Consider the following 16,851-nt stretch of genomic DNA (forward strand, 5'->3'; position numbering starts at 1 on the left):
GCTTAATTCTTGGACCTCTTCTCATTTGTATCAAAACAAAAATCTTTGTTCATCCAGTCTAATGGCTCTAAATGTCCTATGTACACTGATGACTTCTAAATATATATTTGGACACCAAGCTCCTCTGAACTTTAAACTCCTATATCCAACTGCCTAGTTGACAAATGTCACTGAATGTTTAATAGGCAATTTTATATAATAGGTACAAAAATGAACTCCTGCTTTCCCCCTGCTTCTCCTACAGTCTTTTCTTTTCTTTCTTTCTTTTTTTTTAAAATATGGAACGCTTCACAAATTTGCGTGTCATCCTTGCGCAGGGGCCATGCTAATCTTCTCTGTATCGTTCCAATTTTAGTATATGTGCTGCTGAAGCGAGCACTCCTACAGTCTTTTCTATCTCAGTTATGGCAACTACATTCTTTCAGTTGTCCAGGAGAAATCCTTGAGATCATCCTTATGCTGTTCTTTCTTTAATATCCTAGTCTCTCAGGAATCTTGCCTTTTCTACCTTTAAAATATATCCAAATTCTGACTGCTTCTTACCACTTTTTTAGCTACCATTTGAGTTCAAGCTATCGTCATCTCTCATCTGGATTATTTCGGTAGCCTCCTAACTGGTGTCCCTGCTAACAGCATTGCCCATCTCTAGCCAATTTTTAACAGACAGTCAGAGTGACCATTTAAAAATGTAGACAGATCATGTTTCTCCTCTGTTCAAAGCCTTCATGGTTCCATCTCTCTTATGAATCAATAGCCACGATATTACTGTGGCCTACAAGGCCGTCATATTTGTTATTGTCCTTCCTTTCGGACCTCCTAGCCTAATACCTTCTCTTTTGTTTAGTCTGGTCCATCCACACTTGATGCTTGTTCCTCAAATACTCCTCACACTCTCCCACCCTGCGCTTTGGCACTTGCTGCTCCTGCTGCATAAAATACTCTTCCTCCAGATACCTGCATGCCTTGTTGTCTCTCCTTCTGTAGGTCTTTACTCAAATGTATTTTCTTAGTGAGTCCTTCTCTGGCCATCCTACCTCAAAATTCAACAGCCTTTCCACCCCTCTTCAAGAACTCACTTGCCTCCTCTCTTCCCTTTCTCAACTTCCTGGTTTGTTTTTCTTTGCAGCTCTAATTACCATTTTGAATTTACTATCCATTTTCTTAGTTTTCTTGCCTCCCTCAACTAGAAGGTAAGCTCACTGAGGAGAGAAATATTTGCATGTTCTGTTCATTGCTGTATGCCCAGTACTTCCAAGTGCTCAGTAAATAAAAATGTATGAATGAAGGATTGAATGTAAAAACATATGAACCAGAGAAAGATGAAGGTAGCAAAAGTTGTATAGTGATTTAATGAGATGGAATTTCATTTCTAGGGTTCTAGGATCCAATGCCATGTTTAATTTTCTGGCTCAGAATTGTTTCCTGGGCATAAAACCAGTTTAACTTTGAAAGAATAAAGATATTTTTAAAAGGAATAAAGATTTTTAGATCCTCACTTGGAAGTATAATGATCATGCAAATCCTACATACTCATACCTTATTTAAGGAAGTTAGGAAATACATAAATGAGCTATAGAACATTGCTGTATAGGATTGCAGAAGTTTTGTTTCCTAAATATTAATACAAATATCATGTTAAGGAAGTAAAACAATTTAAAGTAATGGTTTTTTAAAAAACTTACAGGTGTAAAAGAGAAGCATATGGTTGAACAGAGATTGCCAATGAAATTGACAGATGATTAACATTCATTAAAACTTTTAATTAACACCTTGGAAAATTCCATAAAATGATACTGTATGTAAATGACTATGTGTGATATCTTTGAGCATTCTCTTACCTGTTTTACAGAAGGGAAAAAATGGATCACAAAACTGCTTATGATACAATTTTCCCTAGCCCTGGGTTTGTTTTGAGTGTTACCTACTTGTGTCAATCATGCCAATTTGAGCTGCCAATATTCTAAATATATTTGGCTGAGATATAAGTGATTCTTTGTATATCCTGGAGGAAAGAAAAGCTATCTTTTAGTTTCTTATTCTTTCCTTTTCCCCAGCATTTTCTGATTAACTATGGGAGAATTTGAGCCTTAACATGGAGCTTTTCCAAGGTGATTTAAAATCAGGTTTGTTTAAAATCTGGTTAATAAAATTTGTGATCAGTAAGTCACATATAAAATAACACTGAAGTTTGTGAGAAACTGATTTTCTGAGGGATTCAAGACACTGAATTGCACTTTGTTCTCTATTTGAAACTACATTTTCTTTTGACTGTTTGTGATGAAATGGGAGTGGTTTTCTTTTTTTTTTTTAGATTTTATTTAACATAACATAATAAAAAAATAAAAAAATAAAAAAGTAAAGATTTTATTTATTTATTTGACAGAGAGAGACACAGCGAGAGAGGGAACACAAGCAGGGGGAGTGGGAGAGGGAGAAGCAGGCTTCCCGCTGAGCAGGGAGCCCGATGCTGGGCCTGATCCTAGGACCCTGAGATTATGACCTGAGCCGAAGGCAGACGCTCAACGACTGAGCCACCCAGGCGGCCCTGGGAGTGATTTTCTACTTGAAAATAGTAGTAGTTGGTGTCAATAAGATTTCCAGATGTTTGGGCGCCTGGGTGGCTCAGTTGGTTAAGCGACTGCCTTCGGCTCAGGTCATGATCCTGGAGTCCCTGGATCGAGTCCGGCATCGGGCTCCCTGCTCGGCAGGGCATCTGCTTTGCCCTCTGACCCTATCCCCTCTCATGTGTTCTCTCTCATTCTCTCTCTCTCAAATAAATAAATAAAATCTTAAAAAAAAAAGATTTCCAGATGTTTGTAGAGGTATAGCTACTATACAGTTGTCTTATTAATTTTTAAATTAATTTGAATTCTGATGAAAGGACAGCTTTTTAGTGTTTTGCTGAGAGAATTGTGGCACAAATATAAGCTTACCTGCCTATTGCTAATTTTTAAACCTTTAGGGGAGGGTGACAAAAAACATACAAATATGTTTTCTTTGACAGAAAACATTTGTTAATTGATAATATGTTTGGTCAGGGTTAAACATCCATTGGTGGTCCAGAGTCATCATTAAGGATATGAATTATAGTTCCAAGCTGTCATCTCTTGAGACCCAAGGACTGCCTAGGGTATATGACTCTCTTTTTTTCTGTCTGCTTGTAGTAATTGCATTAAACTTCCTCTGCTTCTCTTTTTTGATACTTTCTCCACCTTCCCACTTCCCCTATCTTATCGTCTCTCTGCCTTTCTCCACTGAGTTTTCCGTGCTTCTGAGCTTAGTGCCTGTTGACTTGGCCATTAGATCCACACTCAGCAAGTGATGGCCCCCCTCGTTTTATTTTTTTTTAAATTTATTTATTTATTTTAGAATGAGAGAGAATGTGGGTGGGGTTGGGGGGAGATGGAGAGGGAGAGAGAATCTCAAGCAGACTCCCTGCTGAGCATGGAGCCCAGTGCAGGACTCTATCTCAGGACACTGAGATCATGACCTGAGCCGAATTAAAAGTAGGATGCTTAACTGACTGAGCCACTCAGGCACCCCTGATGGCCCTCCTCTTATGAGCTGCATGGTCATGTAGAGTTATGAATGGTTTTCGGTCTTTTTGGAGATTTCTGTTTTTAAATGCTATTCATTTTATTAATTAGCTGCTCAAGATGTTTCCTCTTTGGTAGAAAGGCAGCAAGACATGGGGGGCTAGAACTGGGTGTCACAGCCATTTCAGATGGCTGAGGTTTGGAAAACACTTGATATATAACTGAGGCATTATTATAATTTAAATTACTAAGTATGATTTTAAAGGATCAGTTATAATATGCCTGCTTTTGAAAGCTAATGTGTATTTTAGGTTCAGTGTTTAAATTCCTTAGAATAAGTTTTTATTTTCTTGTTTATTGTTTAGTAAGTATTAAGATTTTAAATCATTCTACAGATTAATTTAAGGAGTTAGCACATTGCAAGTAAATATAAAAGCTTTAAAGATACAAAAGAACAAATTTATATTATTATTTTTATCTTTTCTAGTGTTAGGAGCCTAAATGTTTTGAAGCTGAAACATAAAGAATGGAGGAAGAAACAAAAAAATTGTACTGAAAATACCAATTAAGCATGAATGTTGCCTGATTTATAATTCCTTGTACAGAGATTATAAAGAAGAAATATAGCTCACGAAGGATGAGATGCTCTAAAATTGTAATTCTGACTATATAATTGAGAATAATCCTGCTGAGAAAGAAAAGAAGTTAAATAAAAGTGTAACTATATCTGGAACTCTTTGATAAACTCAGAATTTAAAGGGGTAAGTATCAAAGATACAAGGGTACAAAGCGAGGGCCTATTAAGAAAAGCATGAACTTGAGGAGAGTTAATGATCATGGACATTCATTCATTCTACAGACATTTATTGGGAACCTTTTCTATGCCACATTATCTTGTTTGCACTGTGAGTACTAAAATATAATAAGATCTTTGCTCTCAAAAATCTACTGTGATAACACTGGACTATAATATTAATAATTGACACAGCAGAGGAAGAACTCCTCTTGTTTTGTTTCCAAACTGGAAGGTTGAGGTTTCAGCATACTTAAGAGGAAATGAAAGCCTATGCTGGAGTAAAGAATAGAATAAGGGGTGCCTGAGTAGCTCAGTCAGTTAAGTGTCCGATTCTTGGTTTCGGCTCAGGTCATGATCTCAGGGTTGTGAGATTGAACCCCACATCTGGCTCTGCACTCAATGGGGGGTCTCTTGATGATTCTCTCCCTCTGCTGCCCCCCCTCAAATAAATAAATAAATCTTAAAAAAAGAGAATAGAATAACAACTTCTTACAATGAATTCAAATCTCCAGTCCAAGATGAATGTATATTTGAACTTACAGAAGAACTTGCTTATATAGTCGTGAAAAAAAAATGTTGGGTAATGGGTAAATGAGAGCATGAGATATTTAGGTAGATTTTTGGTAGGAAGAACAACTGAACTCATAGATAATTGATTAATGGATTAGTGTTATTGGGATATGGACACTGACCTTGCCCTTGTCTTTATTGACAACTTCATTAAAAGTGTGCTCACCAGATCTTTAGGTGACAAATATCTTGAAGTGGTAACTTACATATTTGATCAAATAATCAGGATTCAACGTACAGATAAATGTAAAAGTAGTATGTAAGGCTAAAATGATACTCTTGAGAGTGGTTCCTTGGAAAAAAAGAATATAGATTTAAATGGTTAATAAGCCAGTGGTTTGATGGTGGTATTGAAAGAAGTCATTGGCTAATTGTTGCAAGGCCCTACTGATAAACTTGAGGAGAATCAGAAGCCCACGTAGGGACATCGCAACTGTCTTCAAATATTTGAAGATCTGGCATATGGGAGAGATAGTAGATTGCCTTTATGTTGCTCTCAAAGAAATACCAACAATTAAATGAAAATCATATTAGCACCATGAAATGGAAAGCCTCCAAAAAACTAGAGTTGCCCAACAATGGAGAGGACTGCCTTATAAAGTAGTGAAAAAGTCTTATTATAGAGAAAGAGGTGGACCATTTGTTAGGATAAGAATTGTGTTAGAAAATCTCTAAGGTTTCCTATCTTTAAAATTGTATAGTTCTGTAGTTTCACAAACTTATCATGACAATTTGAAAAGATAAGAGGAATTTATTTCCTCCAGGGGAAATATGCATGTGAGTGGGGCATTTTTTTTTTAAACGGATGAAACTCAGTGGCAATCCTGAAAACTATAATTAAAGTCAGAATAGGGAGTAGCTATAGCATTTTCCCTCAAACATTTCTGTGCTGTTCCCAGATAAATACAAAAGTATGTAAAGAAACATAATGGTCTGAATTTGACCCCTAGTTTGTCAGAGAGGAAAGGCATAGGCATATATTGGAGATCCCTTTAATTATTCCCAAGTATTCTGCTTCTCCTTTGATTAGAAGAAATGCATGCCAGGTTACAAACAAGAGATTTCATTTGGGAAAGCAACAACCCTTGCCTTTGTATTGAGTTAAATATGGAGATTTCATCTGTAAGAAGAAACCATATTGGATTCCTAAGTACTTAAGAAAATACCTAAACACCACTTTGAATGTTCCTCAAACCTCATTAGGCCTACTTGATTGTTTTTTTTTTTTTCTATCAAGTTAACACAAAAGACTCTGGGTGGATTATAGAGTCCTTGTTTGAACAGATTCTACTTGAATTTACACATAACTCTATATACCTGCGATCCTGGATGTGGAAAAGACCTGAAAAATAACTTGATATGAAGTTCCTTATGTTATAGATGCAGAAATTGAGTTCTAGAGTGAGTGCTCAAGGCAATTTTATTTGGTTAGAAACAAAGTTAAGATTAGAACCCAACACTTATGACTTCCAGTGAATTCACATCTCTTTCTGTTGTACCATTCTCTCTACCTCTTCTTTTAAACTATGCTGCAGATATTCAGTGTGTCAAGATACAGAAGGAAAAAAAAAAGGAGCATATATCCACATTGTCTTCATTAAGTTAAAGGTGTTATATTTAAGTCTTAAGTATTTTTCAGTTTTATTAAACTTTGATCTCTGGAAATAAAGTAAGAGTCAGTTGTTAAACTTCTGGTGAAAACGGGAGGGATGGAAGTAGGATTTTGTGGTTAATTTCAAAAAGGATTTAGAGCTTATGACAGTCTTAGCAACTTTCCTAAATTATGTAGATTACTACTCCAGTAGTAGAGAGATCAAGTATCAGTATTTTAGGACAGCTTTTAAACTGGGAAAATCTAAGACATCTGAACAGAGTATCACTTTACTAGAGTTGATTCAAGTTTCTGAACTTCTGGCGGAGAGGAAGGTCAGCGTGCTTGAATACTTTGCTACAAAGTTTTCAAGAGTTAAAAATCTTTTTTGTTATGATTCTTTGTTTTTTTCTCCCTTGTGATTGGAATATAGATTTAAGTAGTGGTACTTCATTGTTTCAAGCAATAACCAACTCAATACTGGATTTAATCATGATAATGGATAGTCATTTAAAATGTATTGCAGTGATAATTTCAATGTGTTTTTTATTGAGCAAATTCATAAATGACTATCTGACTCACTAAAATTTATGATAAAAATCAGAGGTGATCCATAAATGTTTATTGAATTGATTCCATTGAGATTTTGAAAAATGAACTCAAATGTTATATTTAGAAATAAATCAATGCAATTTGAAGTGACTAAATGTTTTTTGACAGCTCCTGATCAGTAATTTCTAGGTTCATGCCATATAAATTGACATAGAGATTTCACATAATCATGGAACCTTTGGTATGTGGAGAAAGAGGTATGAGTAGGTTAAGTGGGAGGTGAATAGATTATCAAAAAACAGTTAATTTAGAAAATTAAAAATTATATGAATTTAAAAATAAATTCAGATATTTGAAAGCAAAAGTCAAAAGAGAAATAATTGTTCTGGTTCATGTGACTTCAGGGAGGAGGACAAAGAGCAAAGGGAGGGGGGTGGTGTAGAGTTTTTTTGCAGTAAAGTAGTTATAGTAATTTATTGCATGTCTTCTGTATACCCAGCCTATTCCAATAAAGTATAAGTCACATTCCCTCGTCCTACAGAATTTGCTTTCTTTGGGAGTGGAGACGTGGAGACAAGGCAAGACGCTCACATACGAAGCAATTTGTTATAACTGCCTAAGATTTGTGTGATTGTGAAAATAAGTGGAGTGCGCTCTAAAGATTATCCTTTCTTGGCTTCTCTTCTTTCATTTCCTTTTCCAGCCAGGAACACTTAGTTGCTGTTCAGCATGAGTACTTATATCCTGGGACTGACTCCTCATCCAGATTCATGTGTGTAAGAAATTCTTGCTGGGGCCAGATCCTCGCCTCAAAAACATGCTAGTACCTCACATGTGTTCTTTCTCCACAGAGCTTCTACCTTTTGATTTAAATTCCCTGATTTTAATCCTGTTTGATCATCAGAATCACCTGTAGAATTTTAACGTTCAGGCACTGTCAGAATCTCTGGGGCTATTTAACATTCAGGCACTGTCAGAATCTCTGGGGCTATTTACCCAGGCCAGTGTATTTTTAAAAGATGCATACATGTGTTTCTGATAACTTTTAACTATCCAACTTCTGTTGCCAGTGATCTGCATCCCATTTACTTATCTACCTGGTCTTCCTGCCTGGTTTTTCTCTTCCTGCCTATATAATGACCCCTCCAAAGGGTGTTTAATTTGATTTGTCTTAATCAACATTTGGGGACATAACTCTTTTAAGATCATTAAAAATTTGAAAATTGGAACCAGTTGATTGAATTGTAGAGAACCAGATCCAGTTAAAAATCTCTGTCATATGGGGGCACCTGGGTGGCTTAGTCAGTTAAAGCATCTGACTCTTGGTCTCAGCTCAGGTCATCTCTATCATATGCATAGTCTCTGTTCTGGGCAGTGAATATGTATTTATCCACTTTATCATCAATGTGTGGAATATCCTATTTTTTTTTTGTATTTTTATTCTGTGTTCTGTAGTTGCTTCCAAAACACACTGTGCTCACCTGTGTGTTGATTGTTGATAGCAAGATGAACAAATGTCTATTTTGAGCTTGAAAATGCACTTGTTTTCTGTAGCTACCCGATTGCGGAAGTAATTTGAGAAAGGTGATTCCAGTCTATTTGAATAATTTTTCTAATGTAGTAAACATAACTTCTTATTCAGATGACAACTCTCTTCTTATTTATTCTTAAAATGGTTTGTGAAGCCATTAATACAGATTAAGTGAAAAGAAATCAGATCAGTTTTTACTAAATTTTGTGGTCGATATTCTCAATGTCTAACAATAAAATATGATTGGGAATGTCAGATTCATTGTCTGGGTTTTATGACTGTAAATGGATTTCTGGTTCCAACATTAAAGTACAATCTGTTTGACATGATTTACATATTTAGTGTAGATAAGACAAAGTTAACGGATTTGCTTCAGTAACATGAGCTAATTTTCTAGTTATTTGCTGGGCCAAGAGCATGACAACCATATAGAAGTGTGGATCAAATAAAAGCGAGGGCCTCTTTATAGCTTGCTGACAAGAGGCCAGCACATTCCACAAGTGCTGGGTCTGGTTCATCTATCTAACTTCCCAGAGGTTAGGAGGTCCAGTATTACGTGCTCCCATGATTCTTACTGGGCTAATGGCATTTTGGTCATCATTATTAATTAGTTTTTATCCCCAAAGAGAATTTTAGGAACTTATCTATTAGTATTTCTTATGTTTGTGAAATATTGGCATAAATAAATTCTGGCTCTGACATATCTCATCTGTCATCTTTTATTTGTTGCCATAAATGTCATGGTCATTTTTATGTTCATATAAGGTCCATCACTTTCACCCTGAAGCAGTTTAGAGACCACTTATAGAAAAAAAAAGGTGGGAGAGGAAATGATGAAGCAAAGCACAGAGAGTGAGTAGAGCAGAAGTCCAGCATAAAATGTAATGGATCTCAAAGTGGTTACTTGGCTTTTACTATCTTCGGAACACTTTAAACCAAAGGATTTGCTTTTGTAGAATTTTGGAATTGAATGTAACCTTAGAGATAATATAGTTCATAGGCTTCATTTTAAAAATAAGGAAAGAATAGAAAGGTTAAATGACATGGTCATGGTCACACAGATAGTGGTATTGTCTACTGACTGGCCATCATGCTGCTACTTATCTTTATTTTTAGGATGAGAAAGTAGGTCATTCGCCTCAGAGATTCAGGAAGGCTAAGATCATCGGTACCTCGATTTGGCCCAGTGAATGGACAATTTGTTTTTGTGGCTGTGTGGTCTCTGTCCTCCTTCTCAACTGCGCCTTATTATTTACTTCCTTCAGGGGACCTCTTTATGCTTTCACGCTTTAGCATTGAGCCTCCAGAGTTCTGCCCTGAGCTCACTGATCTGTGCACTCTTCATGCTCTCCTTAGGCAATCTTATATATGATTTATTTAGTACTTCTTAAGAACACCACACCGTGCTAGATACTGGACTAGATACTGGGTAGTGACAGAACAACACTTGGATCATGGAGTAGAATGTTCTTGTCCATTCTTAGGGTTTTAGCTGCTGTCTATATTCTGAAGATTCTTGAATGAATAGCTCTGGTTGTGATTGATGCCCTGAGCTGTACATGTGTAACTAGCTCAGATGTCCCACACAAACCTCAAATTTGACATACTTAACATGAACTTCATCATTTCCTCCCTCCCCCTTTCTTCTGAATATACTTTTCCTCCTGAATTCCATATCTCAACATCGAAGTCACTTAGCTACTCCTTCAGAAAGTTGAAAGTCACCTTTTGATTCTTGTTCTTTCCCTTCCAATGGATAATTCCTGGCCCCTCTATCTTACTCCCACTCTCTTTTGGATTTTTTTTTTAAAGATTTTATTTATTTGAGAGAGAGAATGAGAGAGAGAGAGCATGAGAGGGGGAGGGTCAGAGGGAGAAGCAGACTCCCTGCCGAGCAGGGAGCCCAATGCGGGACTCGATCCTGGGAGTCCAGGATCATGACCTGAGCCGAAGGCAGTCGCTTAACCAACTGAGCCACCCAGGCACCCACTCCTGCTCTCTTTTAATCCTTTGTTATCCCTTGTCTTTTTTTGCAGCAGGCTCCTGACTGGACTTCATTTCTTCAAGCTTGCTTTCCTGAAATCCACTCTACACTGGGCTGTTGGAGTGATGGTTTAGACTAGAGTGTAATCTAACCACATCAATCTCTGCTTAAAACCATTGCTTGGTTGCCCATATTCTACAGGGTAAAGCCCAAGCTCCATAGCATGGCACTCAAGGTTATCTGTTACCTGACTCTACCTTGTGCTGCTGTTTCCTGAGTCATGTTGTTTCTTGAGTCAGAGCTTGCTTATGCCATTTTCTCTGCTTGGTCAACAATACTCCAACTCATGCCTCCCTGCATTTGTCATTTGGTTAAACTTAAAAAATATATTATAAAAAATTTCAAATAATCACAAAAGGAAAGGTAAAAGTACAAAGAATTCCTGTATTCAACATTGGTTGTTTAATTTATTCCTCCCCACCCCCTTTTTTTTAATTTGCAGAAGTATTTAAATGCAAATCCAAGATACCATACAATTTTACCCCTACTTCAATAAGCATCTTCAAAAGTATGAACATATCCTATATAACAACAGTGTCATTATCAAACTAACAAAACTGGTAGTAATTCCCTTGGAATCATCTAATTCCCTGTGCATAATAAAAATTTCCAAGTTGTTGCAAAAAATATTTTTACAATTAGATTGTTTGAATCATGATCCAAATAAATACCACATATTAAATTTGGTTAAGTCTCTAATTCTTTTTTAATCGAAAACAGTTCCCACTCCTCTCTCTTATTAATGCTATTTTCTTGCAGAATCCAGGTCAGTTGTCAAATAGAATGTTCCAGAGTCTATATTTATTTATTTTTCTTCTGTGGTGTTACTTAACTGGTTTCTAGATCCACTGTAGAACTATATCCAACTGTTTCTATACTGAAGATAGGAAATGTTTACTATACATGGAAATTAGTTGCAGTGGCTTGATTAGATTCAATTTCCATTATCTATCTGCCTGCCTATCTCTCTATCATCTCTCTTTCTGTCTTTTAGTGTGTTAAGATGGATCAGTGAGTTCAAGTGGTGACAGCCTCATCCCTCCCTTATAAAATTCACCATCAATCATTGTGCAACTAATGGTTTAATCCACTGATGATTACTGCCTGAATCAATTATTTCATTAAGGGTTGAAAAATATTAATTGTATAATTCTGTAATTTCTTTCACATGTACTGGCTGGGACTCTTTTCTAAAGAGGAATTTTACTTCATCACCAAGAGCATTTGGTTGCTCTGAAATACAGATTGTAGGAGAGGATGGAAAAAAATACTAGTTTTTTCACTTTGATTATCTGGCTAAATTTTTTTTTTTTTTTTTTAAAATACTTCTTTTTTTTTAAAGATTCCACTTATTTATTTGAGAGAGAGAATGAGAGAGAGAGAGCATGAGAGGGGTGAGGGTCAGAGGGAGAAGCAGACTCCCTGCTGAGCAGGGAGCCCGATGCGGGACCCGATCCCGGGACTCCAGGATCATGACCTGAGCCGAAGGCAGTTGCCCAACCAACTGAGCCACCCAGGTGCCCTATCTGGCTAAATTTTAATCATCCTTCAAGGCTCAGCTTACGGGATTGCATCTGTGGGAAGTCATTGTTAATCATTCAGAGCTAAAGTAAATGTTACTTGTCCTTTCCGTGAAATTCCATGCTTACCTCTGCCCTTAGCTTTCTCATGTTGTATTGAAAGTATCATACTTTTTAACTGGAAATTCATTTCACTGTAGATGATTTGCCTAAAGCAATGCTACTAAACCCAGTTTGGTAGAATAAAAACTACCCAAATAATTTTTTCAAAATCATTATTGCCTCTCATTTTTCTCTGAGGCAGTTTTTTAAATTGAAGTATAGTTGACATACAAATTACATTAGTTTCAGGTGTACAACATAGCAATTTGACAAGTCTATACATTATGCTCACCACAAAGTGTAGTTACCACCTGTCACCATACAACACTATTATGGTATTATTGTCTACATTCCCTATGTTATATACCTTTTATCCCCATGATGTATTTATTTCATAACTTGAAGCCTGTATCTCCCATTCCCCTTCACCCTCTTGCTCATACCTCCACCCTACTCTCCTCTGGCACACCAGTTTGTCCTCTGTATTTATGGGTCTGTTTCTGCTTTTTTTTTTTTGTCATCTTTTTGTTCACTTGTTTTGTTTTTTAGATTCCACATATGAGTGAGTCATATGGTATTTGTCTTTCTCTGTTTAACTTATTTCACTTAGGGTAATACCCTCTAGGTCCATCCATGTTGTCACAAATGGCAAGATACTCTGTTTTATGGCTGAGTAATATTCTATACACACACACACATACACACACACACACACATCTTCCTTCATCTATCAATGGACACTTAGGTTGCTTTCATAGCTTGGCTATTGTAAATAATGCTTCAATAAACATAGGAGTGCATATATCTTTCTGAATTAGTGGGTTTTTTTTTTGTTTGTTTGTTTGTTTTGGGTAAATACCCAGTAGTAAAATTGCTGGATTATATAGTATTTCTATTTCTAATTTTTTGAGGAACTTCCATACTGTTTTCCACAGTGGTTGCACCAATTTACATTCTCACCAACAGAGCGTGAAGGTTCCCTTTTCTCCACATCCTTGCCAACACTTGTTATTTATTGTCTTTTTGATACTAGCCATTCTGACAGGTGTGAGGTGGTATCTCATTGTGGTTTTGATTTGCATTTCCCTGATGATGAGGGATGCTGAGTATCTTCTTCATGTGTCTGTTGGCTATCTGTATGTGTTCTTTGGAAAAATGTCTATTCAGGTCCTCTGCCCATTTTTAAATTGGATTATTATTCTTATTATTCTTATTATAATCCAAGTTGTATCAGTTCTTTATATATTTTGGATATTTACCTCTTACCAGATGCATCATTGCAAATATCTTTTCTCATCAGCAGGTTGCATTTTTATTTTGTTGATGGTTTCCTTTGCTGTGCAAAAGCTTTTCATTTTGGTATAGTCCCAATAGTTTATATTTTTGCCTTTGTTTCCTTTGCCTGAGGAGACTTATTTAGAAAAATGTTGCTAAGGCTGATGTCAAAGGGATTCTGCCTATGTTCTCTTCTAGGAGTTCATGGTTTGAGGTCTGGCATAGGTCCTTAATACATTTTGAGTTTTTTTTTTTTTTTTTGTATAACTTAAGTGGTTCAGTTTCATTCTTTTGCATGTGTTGTACAGTTTTCTCACACCATTTAGTGAAGAGACCATCTTTTCCCCATTGTATAGTCTTGCCTCCTTTGTGATAGATTAATTGGCCATATAATTGTGGGTTTACTTCTGGGCTCTCTATTCTGTTCCATTTATCTCTGTATCTGTTTTTGTGCCAGCACCGTACCATTTTGATTACTGTAGTTTTGTAGTGTATCTCAAAATTTGGGATTGTGATACCTTCAGCTTTGTTCTTTCTCAAGATTGCTTCGGCTATTTGGGGTCTTTTGTGGCTCCATACAAATATTAGTATTATTTGCTCTAGTTCTGTGAAAACTGCTATTGATATTTTGATAGGGAGTGCATTGTATCTGTAGATTGTTTCTCTGAGGCAGTTTTGTAAACTTGTATACATCTTGGAGCATTTTTGTTCATTTTTGTATTTAAAAAAATTTTATTTTGAATTGGTTGTCAGCTAGCTGTACTTGCTTCTTAGATCTGAAATAGTTAAAAGTTGAAAACATGGGGCGCCTGGGTGGCTCAGTCGGTTAAGCATCTGCCTTCGGCTCAGGTCATGATCCCAGGGTCCTGAGATCGAGCCCCACATTGGGCTCCCTGCTTGGCCGGGAGCCTGCTTCTCCCTCTACCTCTGCCTGCTGCTCTGCCTGCTTGTGCGCTCTCTCTCTCTGTGTCAAATAAATAAAATCTTTAAAAAAAAAAGTAGAAAACAATAGAAATGTTCTAAAATGGAACACTACTTAAATTATGGTATCCCAAGCAGTGAACTAGTATAAAGTTATTAAAAATAATATTGTGAAAAATGTAACTATCAGCATGTAAAGATTTTTATCTTCTACTATGAAGTGGCAGAAAGAGATTACAAAAAATATGCTGTGGTCCCATTAATGTTTTTGGTCACATTTGGAAGTGTTGCTACATTATTATTATCATTGTTATTATTGTTCTGCTAAGAGGAAAAGTTTTAAGGTCTCTTAATAAGGCAAACACAGCCTGGAGTCAAATTACTCTTTAAAATTTCCTCAAATTACTCTTAAAATTTCCATAAATTCTCATAAAAATGCAGGATGTTTACACTAGGAGGGACACTCAGGAAGCTGCACTGTTTGGAGGAGTGCTAGACTCACATCTTCTACATATAGCTTGGGTGTACAAGTCCTCTGGGTGGACAGCAGGCAGGAGAGGTGGATGCATGCCTGATGCTGCCCCTCTGCTTGCACACAAAGGATCTGGATGGACACACATCAGGGTGATAGCAGTGTATCCCTGAATGGGCTGGACTTTGGGCCCCAAATGAAAGGCAGAATAAGTTTTCTATATGAATAAATTATAAATGCTTGTGGTCTAAAAGGTATCATTCAGGTTAGATTTGGGGGCATTGTCCTCATGAAATCACTGTTAATAAAATTTGTATCTATAATGAATTATGACTCACATTAAAGGGAAAAATGATATACAAATGAACTTTGTGAATGCTGTCATTCTGAGGTGTGTGCTTCTGTATTCTGTTTACGCCTTGAATAGGAGTTCTTAAACTAGAGTGCATAGATGACATTCAGGGGTATTTGGATTCTATGAAATTATGTGTAAAATTTTAGGTGTATGTGCATTTTGGGGGGAAATTAATCATAGCCTTTATCAGATTCTCAAATGTGTCCATTCTTCAAAATAAGGCCATTAGTTTTTGTGCCCAGAACTGGAATAAAACAGATTTTTACATGTATGGAATTTTGGAAATATCTGCCTGACCCAAAATTTGGCTAGTAGGTCAGCCTATGAATGTATCATAAGATATATTCTGATATCTCATAACGTCCACTTATGATGCGAATCAGAAGTATTTATGTAAGAGTACTATCCCAACTAACCCCAATTTTACATCCTTTCATTTGCACATGAAATATGATATACACATTTAGAAAACATATTTTATGTTTTTGCTGCTTGAAGCAATGAAATTAATTAACACCCCAACTTTTTGTTGTTGTTTTTTTTTACTAGTTCTGAGCTTTCCAATGAATAATAACTAGCTCTTTATTTTCTTATATATTACTTTAATTACCCATAGAAATTAAACAGAGGGGGTAAGAAAAATATCACACTAAATCAGGGATCTAGGAGATAGAAATCAGGAGACCCATCCTCTGGAAATGGACCGAGGAGGCAGGGACAGGCGACAGGCCTAACCAGAAGTGTTAGGGAGTCAGAGCTCAGAGCCGAGAGGTCTCGGAATTACATTAGGGGTTTTTATGACAGAGAAGGAAGTGGGAGGGGCTTATAGTGCTTTCAACTCAGGGTGAGTTATGTGAGTCATGTGTTGGTACCATTCATTTACTCCATAAGATAACATTTAAATTCCCCAAACTACAGAAGAGACGGTAGAAGCTTAAGAATATCAGCTGTGGGGGTTGGAGGAATGGACAAAATAGGTGAAGTGGAGGTCCAGGCTTGCAATTATGGAATGAGTAAGTCCCAGGAATAAAAGGCACAGCATAGGGAGTAGAGTGGATGGCATTGTGCCAGGGTTGTATGGTGACTGATGGTAGCTACACTTGGGACGAGCATAGCATAATGTATAGACTTGGTCAATCACTATGTCATACACCTGAAATTGATGTAATAGTGTGTGTCAACTCTTCTTCAATAAAGAAGAGAAAAAGAAAAAGAATCAGACGTGGGGCCCCAAATCCCAAATTTAATCCCAGCTTGACCTTGGGTGATTTGCTTAATGCTTCTATATCTCAGTTTCCTCATCTGTAATAAATGAGCTTACCTCATAATGTTCTTTTGATGATTAAATTAGTAAATATGTATGAAATGCTTAGAACAAAGTGTAGTAAATGTGTGCCTCAGCTGGGCTGGATAGAGCTGTGGGAACTGGTTGAGGAAAAGGGAAAACAGGAAATGCTAGGAATATAGGAATATCTGCTTGCTGCCCCTCAGCCCCCACAGACACCCAACCCCTGGCCTTCCAGGTATAGGAGTGACACAGTTTTAATCTGAATGACATGCTATTAGGACAGTATTTTACATAAAAA

At 36.7% G+C, this 16,851-nt stretch overlaps 1 non-coding gene across 1 annotated transcript; it reads right to left on the reverse strand.

The window, feature by feature from the left end:
- Nucleotides 1–272: 272 nt before the first annotated feature.
- LOC123324922 lies at nucleotides 273–379 on the reverse strand. Its single transcript, XR_006540100.1, has one exon. It is a non-coding gene; the product is annotated as a U6 spliceosomal RNA (small nuclear RNA).
- Between the last annotated feature and the right edge of the window lie 16,472 nt (nucleotides 380–16,851).

The sequence above is a fragment of the Neomonachus schauinslandi genome, chromosome 5, assembly GCF_002201575.2.
Source record: "Neomonachus schauinslandi chromosome 5, ASM220157v2, whole genome shotgun sequence".
NCBI lineage: Eukaryota > Metazoa > Chordata > Mammalia > Carnivora > Phocidae > Neomonachus > Neomonachus schauinslandi.